This window comes from Dromiciops gliroides, chromosome 1 (genome assembly GCF_019393635.1).
Source record: "Dromiciops gliroides isolate mDroGli1 chromosome 1, mDroGli1.pri, whole genome shotgun sequence".
Lineage (NCBI taxonomy): Eukaryota > Metazoa > Chordata > Mammalia > Microbiotheria > Microbiotheriidae > Dromiciops > Dromiciops gliroides.
Genome location: NC_057861.1, coordinates 595018868 through 595035949, shown reverse-complemented (window position 1 = coordinate 595035949; position 17082 = coordinate 595018868). Strand labels below are relative to the sequence as shown.

The following is a 17082-nucleotide window of genomic DNA, read 5'->3' as shown; positions in this document are numbered from 1 at the left end:
GGGCAGACCATCCAGGAATAGGGGGTGATTAGTAGGTTCAAATCCTAAAGAAATCTAGGAAAATGAGGATTTCTAGAAGGCCATTTGAATGGCCAATTAGAAAGTCTGTGTTGACTGTAGATACAATAGTTTTAGTAGGGTAAAGAATAGGAAGTGCAGTTGCAAAATAGGCAAGTGGCCCAGAACTGGGAGGTATCTGGTGAGGTAATCAATCAACAAGCCTATGTTAAGTGCTTCCTAATAGCTAGCATGTATATAGCACTTTCAGGTTAGCAAAATTCTTTGCATAGTTTATCTCATTTGATCCCCACATTAACCCTGTAAGGAAGTAAGGTGCTGTTTTTATGCTGATGTTACAGATGAGGAACCTGAGGCTGCAAGAGGCTAAGCAACCAGTCTGTGGTCTGTTAGTGTCTTTTGAGGATTAGATTTGAACTCAGGACTTCTTGAATCCAAATTCAGCTCACTAGTGTGTTATCTAGCTAGCTAGTAGGTCATGCATAAAAAAGATTCATAATGAAGAGGAAGAGAGAGATGGGATGACATCTGGATGAATTTGAAAGGTCAGTGGGTATCTGTTTTAAAACTAGAAAGAGCTGAGTACATTTGTAAAAAAAAATGAGGATCCAGAAATAAAGGAGAAATTGAAGATGCATAAGAGAAGGGAATTATGACTTCTGGGGTCAAGTTCCAGAGGTCCCTGGCAGGGAGGGTACAGATAAAAGCATTATCCTATGTGTAGAGTAGGGTTGTCCCCTTATGTGACCAGAGGACAGGAGGAAAGAGAGGGTAGTGATGCTAAAAAGGTAGTGATCATGAGAGGAGAGAAGAAAATATTTTGGAAAAATCACTATGGGAAAAGGAAAGGTAACACTTAATCATGTGCCAGACAGTGTGTTAAGTGCTTTTTATTGTTTGTTTGTTTTTTGTTTGTTTTTGTGGGGCAATAACGGTTAAGTGACTTGCCCAGGGTCACACAGCTAGTAAGTGTCAAGTGTCTGAGGCTGGATTTGAACTCAGGTCCTCCTGAATCCAGGGCTGGTGCTTTATCCACTGCGCCACCTAGCTGCTCCACTAAGTGCTTTTAAAGCTATTATGTTGGGTCCTCACAACAACCCTGTGAGGTAGGCACTGTTATTATCCCCATTTTACAGTTGAGGAAACTGAGGCCATCAGAGCTTAAGTGGCTTGCCCTTGGTTGCATCGCTAGTAAGTGTATGAGGCTGTATTTGAACCCAGGTCTTCCTGACTTCAGGCCCAGCTCCAAGCTCAGCTAGGAATAAGATAAGTAAAGATGAAGTACAAGCAAAGCAAAGCACAATTTAGGGCCCAGCTGTGCTTATTTACTCTATTAGTGCTAATTAGTCAAGAAACAGGGGAGGTGAAATTATATTCTGGGCATTATCTGGAAATAAGAATTCATAGACTGAGAACAGCAGAAGGTCAGGAGAAAGGACTCAGGGCAGAGCTGTGCTGGACCCAGCTCAAACCACCCCAAGAGACCCGATGGTTCCATTTATATTGTAAGTATTTATACTTCAGAAATCAGCAAACTATAAATCAGGATTGGATTTATTGTTCTGCTTATTGGCTTAGAATCATGAAAGTGATGGAGGAAATGTTGGTAATATTAAAGTTAAAAATGTGTTGTGCATAAGGGGGTGGTTAAACATTGACCCATATACCACTGATTCTAGGGTTGTGTCTAGGGAGACATAAATGTTAGGGTTGCATATTCAGGTAAATCCATCAGAGGTTGATGAGCCTGAGAGAATAGGAATGTGTCAATGAATGAAAGATCACAATGGGTTGAAGCTAGATGGTGCAGTGTGTAGAGCACTGGGTCTAGAGTCAGGAAGACCAGAGTTCAAATCTGGCTTCAGACACTTAATGGCTGTGTGACCCTGGGCAAAAGTCACTTAACAAACAGAAGGTTTACCTGTCTTTCCTCAACTGTAACTGTAAATTGGGGATAATAAAAGTACCAACCTCACAGAATTATTGTAAGGATCAAATGAGAAAAGAACCATAAGATGCTTGGCATAGTGCCTGAACACATATTAAGTAATATATAAATGTTAGCTGTTGTTATTATTATTACTACCAAGTGTGAGTCAGAGTGCAAGAGAGGAACAAAGTTAGATTATGTTTCAGGGAGCTGAATCTCAAATTCCCGGATCTGAGAGAAGATGTAATTCCAAGACATGTTTTAAGTAGGGCTATCACTATCATATTGCTATGTATATATGTGTGTAGATGAAGAGGAATGAAAGAGATCACTGGAGTTGAGGTTTTTGACAAAAGGAGAGGGCAGTTTGCTAGTGCAGTTATCCATAGGATTATTGAAATTCTTGAAGATAACAACAAGGGATGGGCTAGTAAATTATGGGCTAGGTATTGTAAATTCATTGAAAGAGGAGAATGACATGGATATTGGTATAAGTTGCTTACATAGGTCTTGAAAAAAGAGAACCATTAAGTAATAGTGATAGAGAGGAATGGTTTCGCCTTGGACAGGAGGAAGGAAGTTTGGGCTATGTGCTTCTTCTTGGTCCCTTGAATTAGTAGAACTGGGAGAACTGGCTACCAGTGATTAGGATTGCAAGAGATGTAATGTTCATAGCCCAGAGCCAGGTTTTTGTTAAAGCATAAAAGCTAGTAGTGATGTTGTTCGGGGGAAAAAAATTGAGATAGAGAATCTAGTAAAGAAAGACAGTATAATAAAGGGAAAAAATACTGGATTTAGAGTTAGGTAAAACCTGGATTTGAATCCTGACTTTGCCACTTAATACCTGAGTGACCTTGAACAAGTTACTTAATATTTCTGAGCCTCACTTTATCTGTAAAATGAAGAGGTTGGCCTGGTCCCTTCTAATTATAAACCTGTTTAGAGTTTAACTCTAAACCAATTTATAGTGTCTGGACATTTGAGTGTGAGATCCAAAACAGGCTGGCCTAGGCCTTTAGTGCACTGAGTTGTCATGGGATTGAGGAAAGATAAGGATGAATAGAATAGAAATGAGGATTTGGGAGGATGTAGTGTGGGCATGCCTTTTAGGCAATGTGATGAGACTGGATGACTGGGATAGGGGAGCCAATAAAACAGAAGGTAGATTGCTGTGGCAAGCTTTCCTGGCAGAACTAAACTGAGAGAGGATTTGCAGAGTTAATCCTCTCCCGAGTTTGAGATAGAATTTAGAACCAATCTTTTGGAGTGTGAGCCTCTGAGAGAAGTCTCCTCTAGGTTTGCCCAGAGTCCTTAATCTAGGAAGCAGGCCTAAAGTCTCAAAGCATCAGATTTCAGGGCTCATTAAGCAGGAAAGGACTGCTGAAGGAATGGCTTGTGTCTTTGGGCTCTATGTTGCTTACCCAGGGCAGCTAGGTGGCATAGCAGATAGAGCACTGGCCCTGGAGTCAGGAGGACCTGACTTCAAATCTCACCACAGACACTAACTAGCTGTGTGACCCTAGGCAAGTCACTTAATTGTCTTAAAACAAACAGTTTCATCTCCAGTCATCCTGATATATATCTTGCCACTGGACCCAAATGGATCTGGAGGAGAGAGTAAGGTTGGTGACGTTGCACAACCCTCCCTCACTTAAATCCAATTCAGTACAAATCATGCCGTCAGCTCCCTAAGTTATGGTCCTCTTTGAGAATGAAGGACAAACAACAACAATTTGTTATTTACCCAAGGCTTCGAAGGGTTCGAGGACTGCTGAACATGTTTTCATATTTCTTTGGCTTTCTCCTCCAGATGGACCTCAGCTTGTTGACTAAGTCAACAAGGCATTGGGCCTCTCTGCTCTGGGCTAGTGAGTTCTGGCTTCATTAGAGCCAAAGGGATAACTAACCTTCTTGAGAAGGTTATTTAGTCTGTGATTTTTCCTCTTTCCTACTTCTGTCTATCTCAGGCTTCTTGAATGATATCTGTGCAGTTACTAACTCTGCTCTAACTACCAAAAGAAGCAGCCACAGGGTATAGTGGAATAGAATGGTACACTTGGAGTCAGGAACACCTCACTTCATCCTGTCTCAGATACATGCTAACTATTTAACCTCAGGCAAATCACTTAACCTTGTCTTAATAATCACTTAACAAATCTCAGCTTTAATTTCCTGATTTTTTAAATTAAGAAGGTTGGACTTTATGGTTCTCTGAGATCCCTTAGAGCCCTAAATATATGATTCTAGGAATGATTTTTTTTTCTGTTTTAGAAAAGAAATGGTTGATTCATAAATCAAACTTGCTTCCCCCCTCAAACCCCCCAACTATGGCCTCTCCCCTATGTGAATGAATGAAAATAGAGACTGATTTGAGGTTGGATTTTTTTTCCTTTTTTTTTTTTTGGTCTCTCTCTTCCCTGCACGTAGCATAGTGCCTAGTGTTTTGGGGAAACTTGCAACCTGGATGGGGGGGCTAGCTCACCCAAAGAATTGGAACCTCATCATGAATCTTATAAAATAAAGAGATTTATTAGGAGAGAGAAATATGGCCAGGGAACAGATCACCTTGGTGACTGTCCCACAGGAGTAAAAGAAGTCTCATATTTTGTATTTTTACCAGACAAAGGGCATTACAAAGAACTGGGAGGGAAATGTAACAACAGGGAAGGGATTTGGAATAATGGGTCATCAGTAAGATGCAGGACCCATCTATATCTTGCATATCAGTGTACCAGGGTCCTGCTCAACAACACCCATTCCTGAAGTGGGAGGCAGAGCTGCCCCTCCCCGGGGATAGTTAAAGTATTCCTTGGGCGGTTGGGATCTTTAGGTTTCTTGGGGTCCCACTGCATTCCCATAACTCTGGTCCCAGTGTTGAATGTTGAACAAATGAGTGAGTGGCATGATTTTACCAGGCCATCTAATGGTTGCTCAGCACTAAAAAGAATAGTAGGATTGAGAGATGGAAGGGATCTCTTTTTTATTTTATAGCTAAGTAAACTGAGGCCCAAGGAGGTTATAACTTAAGTTAGAAGATGAATAAGCATCAGGGGTAGTATTTTAATCTCGGTGCTTTGACTCCAGAATAATTTCTTTACATCCTTACAATTTTATAGGGAGTTGCCTAGTATGACATTTTTTTTTTTCTGTATAGAAAATGCACTCATTGTCTTTTAACTTATAGTACTATCCTCGGTCCTAAGAGAGATACTGATTCAAGTCCCCCCCTCCTGTATTCATTAATTGTATGGTTATAGAAATACAATTTGGTTTATTTTTTCTAAGCCTTAGTTTACTCATCTGTGAAATGGGGTTACCAAGAATACCGAACTCATAGGATTTTTGGTAAAGATCAGGTGAGGTAATAATTCTAAAATATATTGCAAACCAGAAAGCATTACATAAATGTCAGCTATAATGATAATAATGGTGATTATTTCATATGCATTCTGTAGACTCTTCCTTTCTTTTTGTGCTTTTAATAGTGCCTCTGGGGGCAACTAGGTAGCACAGTGGATAAAGCACTGGCCCTGGATTCAGGAGGACCTGAGTTCAAATCCAGCCTCAGACACTTGACACTTACTAGCTATGTGACCCTGGGCAAGTCACTTAACCCTCATTGCTCCACAAAAACAAAACTAAGCAAAAAAAAAAAAATTGTGCCTCTCCTGAGCAGCGAGTACTTACCCTTCCTTTCTTTTGTCTTGTATTTACTGTTCCTTTGATTGTTCCAACAATTATTATTAAGTGCCTTCTATCTACAAACTTTGAACATAGAAGCTTTTTCCTTATGAGAGAGGAATAGGGGAAGGGAATACCACATGCACAGATTTAAGTAAAATCATAGTACATCAGAAGGGGTGGGTGAGTGGATATGAGAATATTAACAACTGATGTTTGTTTGTGTGAAGGAATTGATAAAATGTGTGAGAGGAAGTAATTGAAAATCAGTCTGGAGCTGGGTTTCTTAACTTGGGGTCCCACTGACCTCCTTGGATCATATTCAGAGAATCTGAAATTAGATGGGAAAATTGCTTCTTTATTTCAAGATATCTAGTTTCCTTTAAAATACTTATGTTTGTGAATTTAGAAATATACTGAGGATGTATAGTCTTCACTAGTCATCAAAGGGGTCCATCACACTCACACACACACACACCACACACACCGATTAAGAACCTCTGTTCTAGAAATGATTGAGGCTAGATTGCAAAGGATTTTAAATAGAAAACAAAGAGGAACATTTGCAATTTATCTTTAGAAGCAATAGGGAACCATTATATCCAGTCTTGCTAACGTCCCTTCAGCAACTCTAATAAACTGTACATGCTCTAAAAAGAAATTTAAAAAATAAAACAAACAAAGACTAAAAAATGAACAATAATAACAAAAACCCTTAAACTTCTTTTTATTCTAAAACCTAGTGAGGTTTGAAAGAGGATTAGAATTCTGGAAGTTCTCCTTTTAAAAAAAAATCTATATTTCTTTTTCTTTTGCTGGAAATGAGGCCCTGTGATTTGGACTGCTTCCATTTGGAAGGTCCCCACTTCCATTTTTTTTGAACATCTTGTAGATTTGGGTGTTTGGTTATGCCATGGTAAGTGAGGAGTGATACAGGGTACTACAGAAGACCAAATCAGCCATGGTATCCAGAAGAGGTTTTGACCTAGATTGTCTTCAAGTAGGTCATGTGGATGATCTCAAACTCACCAGATAATCCTGCACTCACTAACTCCTGGCTGCACTTGGGCTTTCTGAATACAGCTTCATGATGTTTTCCAGAGGAATACATTTCCCCTTGGCTAGTCTCTAATTTTATCCAGATTGCAATAATTCAAGTCCCATGAATATACTTTCTTTTTAACAGCTTCCCACCAAGTGCTTTGAATTTGATGTCCTGTAAGATGTACTGGGAAAAATACACCTTGAAATTTCCCTTGAGTGAAACTTCTCTTTTCAACGGTCTGTCAGGAGGAAACTTTGGAGTATAATAAAAGGAACCTTGGTGCTCGTAGAGCACCCTGTTATCTGTAACGGGTTCAAATACAATTTCTCAGAGAAGCCTGTTGTACCTTGACTTTTTGTCTCCCCGACCTGATATTCTAAGGATTTCCTCTTAGAGTACACACGGCCATCTCCTTTTGACAGGACAGTGCAAATTAAAAGATATGGCGAGGCACAGGAACTGGGAACCCAAACATGCCCCTGGGTTTCATTTACAGTTAGGCACTACAGAAACTAATTATTGCTGACAGAAACTCGGAGGCGGTGGCAGAGTGCATGTGACGGGAGGTCTCATGCCAAACAGTAATGGAAGATATTTTTTAATCAGAGCATATCCCTACAGCCCCATAACATTAGAAATCTCCTGTAAGGCTGAGACAGGAAATTAAACTGAGACCAACAATAAGCCTCAAAATTGGGGTAATATTGTTAGGCACCTAATGCTGGCAAAGCCCTTTGCTGCAGGGATCTGGCTCTCTCCACAGGGATGCCTTCTCAGGTACGGTGACTGATGCGGTAACTGAGCTCTTAATTATTGGGGTGAAACCCAAAGTAAAAGTAGCGGCTAAACTAATTGATATTTATTGCACTGATAGGCCTATGACAGGGTGAATGGAATCCTTTGAGGAAAGGATACAATTGTATTTACTAACAAGCTGGCTTCTACATTGATCATGGTATTCAGGATTATAATTATCTGAATGATTTTAGCTACTTTTTCTTAAATTAGGAAAAAAAATACAAACAAGGGGTCGATAGTAGGATGACAGGCTACATGAAATGGATAATAGCCAATCCTTATAATAATAATAGCTGACAGATGTACTGATCTACATGCCTGAGGTCAGTTATTTCTCACAATTACCATCTGAGATAGATGCTATTATCCCCATTATGCAGACAGAGAAATTGAGGCTCAGAGAGGCCAGTGATTTGCCCAGTATCAGAGCTAGTAAGTAAGTGGATGAGGCAGGATCTGAACTGGGATTTTCTGACTTTAGTTCAAGCAGTCTATCCACCAAACACACTGCCTCTTGACCAAAGTAGTTGCTATAAGCTGCTCTAAGGTCGTTGAATTTGTTTGTTTGTTTGTTTGTAATTCTCAATGCTTGTACACAGATGAACAAAAGAAAAGTGGATTCTCCATACAGAAGCAGCAAGCTACCTCTTTCACTCAGGAAACTGAATCTCAAATAGGGACCAGAGATGCTGTTTTGAGCAATACAAAACTAGACTCTTAAGATGCTAACAAGGTCAGGCTTGATGCACAGCATTTCCTCCAATGTGTTAATATAAAATAAGCAAGCTTTTTGCATGGAGACATTGTGCCTTATTCTTCGGGTTATGATTATAAATTGCCATTTTAGGGTACTATGAACATTTCACTACGAGAACAATGGATCATAACCAATTATGTTTGAAAGTTAATTCCTGTGATGGGACTGGAGGTCCTGCTTGACTTGGTATAGCTAGCTGCTCAGAATTGCCTGGCTCAGTGGTGTTGCATCAGATAAATTATACCATGCAGAAATTGAGTCATCTGCTTTTTCCTTGGAAGGTTTTATTTTATCACTGATGTGAACAACTCCCATTAACAACATCATTTCCTTCTGACCAAACAGAGCTCAGTGCATGTCAACATCATTGCCCTAAATATCTTTTTTTTGAAGCCCAGAATACAACGTGCACACCTGGAACTAAATAAAGATTATTTATTAGCACAAACCATTCCACTCAACTGCATTGTCATAACAATTTACAAGGTTAGGCAGCTTGGAGTCCTGGTTCCAAACATATTTACACAGCAGATTGGTCTGCTCCCAAACCCTTTCTTTGGAAAATTACCATTGAGGAGAAGAAGCAGAATAAGTCTACTTACATAGGACTGCGAGAAAGAATAGGAAGGAGGGATTGATAATATTCTTGAGACTTCAGGTACTTATCTGTATATTTTACTGGCACAATATTCTTGTGGTACAATATTCTGAAGAGTAGTGGGAAGACTGAGAATAGGTGATGGCCCACCCCTCCTGGAACTGATAGTCTTTGGAGATCATGGTACTTCATCACAAATTGGTTACTTGGTTGAAGGAAGTTGTCATCACATCCTACAGTCTCAGCTTTGGAAAGGGAATTAAGAGGTGTTCTAGTCTAAAAGATTGAAAAAAGTATCCCTTCTGCAAAATTTCTGAAGAATGGACAAGTTGTTTTTGTCAGAAACAGCCTATTCCATTCTTTTGTATAGCTCTAATTGGTAAGAAGGTTTTGGTTTTTGTCTCCTCCTCCCCCTTCTACCCCAGGACCTAGGTAGTTTAGTGGATATAGTACGTGGCTTAGAATCAGGAAGACTGATTATAAAAAATTTGAACTGACATCAGTTCAAATGTAGCCTTAGATACTTATTAGCTGTGTGACCCTGGGCAAGTCATTTAACAGTGTTTTCCTCAGTTCCTCATTTGTAAAATGAGCTGGAGAAGGGAAATGCAAACCTTTGCAAGAAAACCCCCAAATAGGATCACAAAGAGTTGAACTTGACTGAAATGACTCAACAACAAAAACTTCTACCAGTTCTACCTAGCTCTTACTTCTGGGCAAAATAAAACAAGTTTAAAACCTTTTCCGTAGTTGGGATCTTTAACTGAGGTCTCTGGGTAATGCGAGAGGAATGTCTTTGAATAGATTTCAGAACTTTGTTGGAAAAACAATGACATCTTTATTTTCTACTGCCTTATAACTGAAATTTGGCCATCAGTTATTTAAAATATCATTCTGAGAAATGTCCCTTAGTTTAATTAAACTGCCAGAGGAGTTCATAACAAAAAGGGGGTCTGTGGCTTTTTCACCAACATGGACTTCAGATACTTGAAACCTGCTGTTCTGCCTCCTCTCTCTCCTCCACAGTCTTACAAGTCTCCAAATTATCCATAACATCTTACTTCAACCAATACTTACATGTCTTGGTTTCAAGCTTCCCTCACTGTCCTTGTTGGCTTCCTTCAAACCAACTTCAGTCTTTCCTAAAATGAAGTACCCAAACTGAACACAATATTCCAGATATGATCTGACCCAAGGCAGAGTATGGCAGGACTAACACCACCATAATTTTAGATACTCTGCCTCCATTAATGCAGCTTACTTTATATTGCCTGTCACCATGACATACTGTTGATTCATATTGAATCCATAGTATACCAAACCCTTGGTTTTTTTCACTCAAATTCTTGTCTAGCATGTCTTCTCCCTCCTATAACTTGTCTTCTTGATTCTTTAAACTCATTATGTATACCATTATTCCTGGTAAATTAGATGCCATCATTTTAACCTGTCAGATCATGTTGGATGACTGAATCAGGATCCAAAGGGTTAGCTAATCCTTTCATCTTTGTCACCTCCAAATTTGATAACCATGTTAGTCTACCTTCCTTCAAGTCATTGCATATGTATGTATGTATATGTGTGTCTGTGTGTGTGTGTGTGTGTGTGTGTGTGTGTGTATCTCCACCATTTTTCAGTCATGTCTTACTCTTTATGATCCCATTTGGAGTTTTCTTGGCAAAGGTACTGAAGTGGTTTGTCATTTTCTTTGCCAGTTCATTTTACAGATGAAGATCTGTGACCCTTTTGCATAGAAAAACATAAAGATAATTATACCTGTGCATAATATGGGGGGGGAAGTATGCTGAGCTTGAATTTGGAAAATCTAGGTTCAAGTTTAGGCTTATAAGATTATATTGTTGTTGGTGTTTAGTCATTTTTCAGTCATTTCCAACTCTTCTTGACCCTTTTTGGGATTTTCTTGGCAAAGGCACTAGAGTGGTTTGCCATTTTCTTCTCTAGCTCATTTTATAGATGAGGAAACTGAGGCAAACAGGGTTAAGTGACTTGCCCATAGTCACACAGCTAGTAAGTGTCTGAGGCTCAATATGAACTCATGAAGATGTATCTTCCTGATTCTAAGGCTCTATCCACTGCAATACCTAGGTGCTATACACAACAATGCAAATGTATGTGTACACATGTGCATGTATGTTTACACGTGTGCTATATTTATATCTATATCTATATCTATCTATCTTGAAGTACCCCAGGGATCTGTCTTCTTCTTGTTCTTTTTGTAAACAATATATATATATATATATATATATATATATATATAATACAGACACACACACATATATATGTGTGTGTGTTTGTATGTATGTATGTATGTAGAAATATAAAGTCTTATATGTATGTATATATGTGTGTGTGTGTATAGGTTTATAGTAAATGTGTATGTGCATACATATATATAGTTTTACAAAAAGAATAAGACCAAGGACAGATCCCTGGGCACATCTTTAAAATTCACCTTCCAGGTTGACATTGGTCCATTAATCACTGCTCTCCAGGTCTGGTCATTGAATTGGTTCAAAGTTCACCTAACTATTATTATCCATCTACTTCTTTCCCTCTGGTCCACAAAGACACCATGACATACTTTGACAAATGCCTTCCTGTAGTTCAGGTATCTTCTATGTACATAGTATTCCTTTGACGTTCTATTCAGGCCAACCTATTGAAAAAGGAAGGAAGGGTCATCTGCCATGACATATTCTTAATAAAGACATGCCTCTTTTTATTGACTACCTCTTTCATTTCTACATCCATACTTACCATCACATTAATAAAATATGCTTGAAATTTGACATTGAAGTTAAGCTTACTTGCTTATAATCTAAAGAATACACCTTCTTTCCTTTACATTAGCACCACCCTTCCATTTTTCTGCTTTTTTTAAACAATCAACAACTGATCAAATCACACCTGAAAGTTCTTTCAATATCATGGGATATCAAGTTAAATCAAGAAGCATTTATGTTAAGCACTTACTGTTTTCCTGATGACTGTTTTGATGACATGAACTCACTGAGAACTGCTAGAAGCTCTCTATCTCCTCACTTAGCTAGCTTGACTCAGAAATAATTCTTAAGACAGTGCCTTATGCATCTGTCTAGGTCAGGAGCAGAGGGCATGGCAGTTAATTCAGGAATAACACATTCATCTGTGTCATTAATCCCTTTATTCTCATTCACTGTAAGCTTTTCTCCTCTACTAGAACTTTTCAACTCTGATGTAAATTTAGTAGGAATGTTTCTGAGCTCAGTTCCCCAAGGGCCTAAGGGTACTAGTTTCTTCCAGTGACTTCTCACTAGTGATCTCAAACTAGAAAGTCTTTCTAAAAGCTTTAAAATATTGATCATTTTCCCAGGCCTCTAGGAAGCAGCTTAGTATTTCCTCATCGTGTGTTACTCAAGTTTAAGCCTTTCAATTGGTGCATTGATACAAGAAATTATTTATTATTTATTATCAGTAATGGTGTTAATAACTCATATTTCTAGAACTTTAAAAATTTATCGGGTTGCAATTCTTTGAAGACAGCAGCATAGATATTATTAACCCCCACTTTATAGATAAGAAAACTGAAATGCAAGAAGTTTAAGGGATTTGCCCAAGGTTATATAGTTAGTAAGTGGTAAACCTTGTGCAATGAAAAGAGCACCATATTTGGAAACAGAATTGTATTTGAATCCTGTTTTTTTTCACATAATGCTTTTTACTTTTATTTTTCCAGGGCAAGTCACATGACCTGAGCTTTTTTCATTATAAAGTGACAGGGTTGGGTCAGATGAGCTGTGAGGTCCTTTTCAGCTCCTAATTACATGCTCCTCTAATCCTATAGAGAAACTAGGTGGTACACTAGATGAAGTGGTGGACTTATAGTTAGGAAAACTCTTCTTCCTGAGTTCAAATCTGGCCTCAGACACTTAACAGTTGTGTGACCCTGAGTAAGTCACTTAACCCTGTTTGCCTCAATGTTCTCATCTGTAACATGAGCTGGAGAAGGAAATGGCCAACTACTCTAGTGATCTTGCCAAGAAAATCCCAGAAAGGGTCAAGAAGAGTTGGACATGACTGAAAAATGAATAAACACTCACAACAATATAATCTCTCAAACCTAAACTCAACCTAGATTTTCCAAATCCAAGACCAGCACATTTTCTCCCCATACTATGCACTGATATAATGATCTTTATGTTTATCTATCCAATACAGTCACATATCTTGAATCAGAAAGAACTTTAAAGGTCATTTACTCCAACCCATGCAGCTGAAAGATGAGAAAATATGGGCTCTAGAATTCAAGTGACTTGCCCAAGGTCACATAAAGAGTAAGTAGCAAAAATATGAACTCCAAGTTCATGTCTCTTTCTTATGCCTCCTGCTGATTCAGCTCAGCTGAAAAAGAAAAAAAAAGATAGGCATTTAGTCAAGGTATTCAGATTCAGATTCTCTGAAATCTTCATGCTCTTCCTTCTCCCCTAAGTGACTATCTTATGCACAGTATTCAGTAACCTAAAGGCTCAACTGAGAATTTCTAAAATGGTCCATAGATTTATAGCTTTTATACTGCCCACTATTGGCATCCATTATAATGAACTCCTTCCTTTTGGGGGAGGGGGGTTTATGCAGAAAAGGCTCAATTTCTCAATGGAGCAGGATTGCCTGATTAAAATAAAGCATGGAAAGAAAGAGGTCATGTTGTGTAATATAATCACAAACCAGTGGTACTAGGAGTACTAAAAATGGGCTAGACACAAGCAGCATATAAATTAGAATAATGGGGGGTGGGGGTGGGAAATGCATTGTAGATAAGCATCCCCATGTGCAGTCTTTTTCTTGATGCTGAAAGTGTCTAATATGCTGTTTTCAGAGAATGGAGGAAGGTTTGACATCATCACATCTATAAAGAGAAGGCCAGACTATTCACAATAGGTTGCATACAGAAATGACAGATACACACAGGAAATCCATTTGGTTCAGAATGGAATGTCCCTGAGCTTAAGGTGATGAATAATTCAGTACCAGCTTGGCTCCTACCAACTGCCCATCAACCTAAATGACAACAGCTGAGAGGATGTCATTCCACATATCTCCAAATCTGGCTGTTGTCTATGCAGAGGCATATCTAAGGATCTCTTTTCTTCCCCAGCACCTTTTAATTCACCCTTAATTTGCTAGAAGTCTCATTAATCAAGATAGATGGAATACAGTGCATTAAAAGATCCATCCATCCATCATCTATATTTGTATATATTTACATTTGTATGTGTACATGTATGTATGTATTCCAGTAGTTCAGTATTCAAGTATGTGTTATATGGTGGAAAGAGGCTGAACGTCCTGTTTTCAGATCCCATTTCTAGTACCTTCCAGCTATGGAACCAGTAGCAAATCAGTGAATCTTTCTGAGATTTTGTACCCTGTTCTGAACATAAGGATAATGCCTTATGGCTTACCTAATAGGAATATTATAAGGATCAGATGAGATGATGTTTGAAAATGCCATTTTCAAATGTTTAAGCAATCTCAATGCCTTCATTAATTATCCTCAGTATGATCCTTTAACTGGCTTGAGTCTCTAATGAGAGATTCTGGAGGACAATAGATGCCAGAGAGATTTTCTTCGAGTCTAGATCTGACTGTGATACTCTCCTACTCAGTAAACTTTGGTGGCTCCCTATTGCTTTGAGAATAAAGTAGAAACAACACTTTGGCTTTTAAGACCTTTCATAATTTATACCTGACCTACCTTTCTAGTATCATTATATAATTCTCCATCTTACAATCCAATCAAGAGAATCTGACCTTTCTGTCCTTCACATCTGGTATTTCATCTTCTGCCTCCATGCCTTTGTATTAGTAGTTTCCCATGCTGGGAATGCCTTCCCACCTAGTTGCCCCATTTTCCTCAGGACTCATTTCCCTGATCCACTCTCTATCTCTCTCAACTTCAAACCATTCTACCTTCCTACTCTATTTTGTGTTTTTTTTAAATTAACCCTTTGTATACTTATATATGTATATCTATATCATCTGTGTATCTTTGACTCTATGTATCTATCTATATGTATACATGTGTATGTGTACACACACAGACATACACATACATATATCTATAGCTATGTTTCTCTATCTCCATCTCTGTCTTCATCTCCATCTCTATCTCCATCTTCATCTCCACAGCCACATTCATTTCCACATCCACATCCATATCCACATCCACATCCACATCCACATCCACATCCACATCCATATCCATATCCATATCCATATCCATATCCATATCTATATCCATATCCATATCTCTATCTCTATCTCTATCTCTATCTCTATCTCTATCTCTATCTCTATCTCTATCTCTATCTCTATCTCTATCTCTATCTCTATCTCTATCTATATCTATATCTATATCTATATCTATATTATGCCTGTTAGAATTAGAATGAAAGTTCCTTAAGAATGAGGACTTTTTTTTTCCTGCCAAGCTCAGTGCTTGGCCCATAATAACTTCTTCATAAATGCTCATTAGTTGATTTTTTCATTCCCCCAAATTCCTTAAATCCCATGTGTGTGAGGAGGGGTACCCTTCCCCAATTTTGTTACCAATAAACCATTAAAAGAGAAAATATAGGTACTTAAAGTTCCTACCACGGTATTGTTTCATGATTCTAGTTTATTGGTTGGGAACCCCTGTTGTAGTAAAATTACAGTAAGTTTCTAGGAATGTTCCCTGCAAGAGGTAACAGGCTCCTTTAGTCCTTGGGCCCAAAAGCTTTGACTCACCAGTGTAGTTGCTCTTCAATTTGATCTAAAATGAAAAGCCAACAAGTATACATAATTTATTTTTTTATATTATTTCTTTATTGCTATTGTACTTCTTGCTCCTTCAATGACTCTGAAAACAAAGCCCCCCTTTTTTAATAACATCTGTCATGGTGTGGTGGTATAGCTGAGCACTATAATCTATAAAAATTGAAAAATGAATGTACAAACAGGAGCATAGGAAAACACAGGTGGATGTGAGTAGGCTACAACATTCATCCAATGAGGAACTATGAAGAAGAATAAACTGTGCATAAGGAAAATGTCTGATTAGAAGAAAAGTTTGGCTGGTCAGATGGCTGCGCAAGGGCAGGTGGACAATTCAGAATGCTCCATTGTAGCCTTATGATGTCAGGAGAAAGTGAGGAAGGTCTCTAACATATGGGAAGGACCCCTGGGCATGAAGGGAAGGAATAGACAAGTCACACAAGATGGACAGCTTGGATAGGTTGTGATCTGTGACATCAGGCAGAATGTACAAATGGAATGAGATCACAAATCTATTTGAGTGTCAAGTATTTGTTGGAAAATTAAATAACTTTAAAATTCCTGATTATATTATATATCCAAGTAAAGGATGGTGAGAATACACTATCCAACAGCTCATGGGCAAAATTCACTGAATTTTTTGAGTTAATTAGAAACTTAATAGGAGTAATTTATATGACATGGTATCTGAAAAGCTGATGACATCTTAGGCTGAATTTATAAAGGCAGAATGTCAGGAAAGAGGGAAGTTGATAGTCCTGCTGTGCTTTTCCCTGGTCAGACCATACCTGGAATAATACTATGTGCAGTTCTAAATGGTAAATTATAGTGTAATGGGAGATTGACTAATGGGGGTTCAGGCCTTTAGAAGGACATTGACAAACTGGAGGGCATCCAAGGGCTTGTTAATAAGAATGCTCAAAGTATTCAAAAGCATAATATATTAAAAAGACTTGAATAAACAAAGATTATTTAACTCAAAGAAGAGGAGGGGGCTATGATAACTGATTTCAAATATTTGAAGGGCTATAATGTAGAAGAAATTAGATATGATTTTTTTAGTAGAACTAGAAGCAGCAGGTGAAATTTATAGGAAAGCAGATTTTGACTTTATGGCAGGAACATGTTGTTGTTGTTGTTGTTGTTTTTTCTGTTAATGAGAACTATCCAAAAGTGGATTGGTTTGCTTCAAAAAGTACTGTGAGTCAACATTAGTAGTCTTCAAATTGATTTCAAAGTGAGGAATTTCTCTTCAGATAATGGATTGGATGACCCCTGAGGTCCCTTCCAATTCTCAAATTTTGTGATTTAGAGATTATAAAATTCTATGCTCATACAATTGGGAGAATTAGGAACCATGTAGACCAACTTCCCTCTCTGCTAGAAAATCCTCCCTACGGCTATTACTCATTTGGTCCTAGTTGGGCTCTTTTAGG

The 17082-nt window shown here is 38.3% G+C and overlaps 1 protein-coding gene across 22 annotated transcripts in view; it reads left to right on the top strand.

Moving 5' to 3' along the window:
* Positions 1–17082, top strand: part of RBFOX1 (RNA binding fox-1 homolog 1) — a 2803489-nt gene that overhangs the window by 1361408 nt on the left and 1424999 nt on the right. The window lies entirely within an intron of this gene.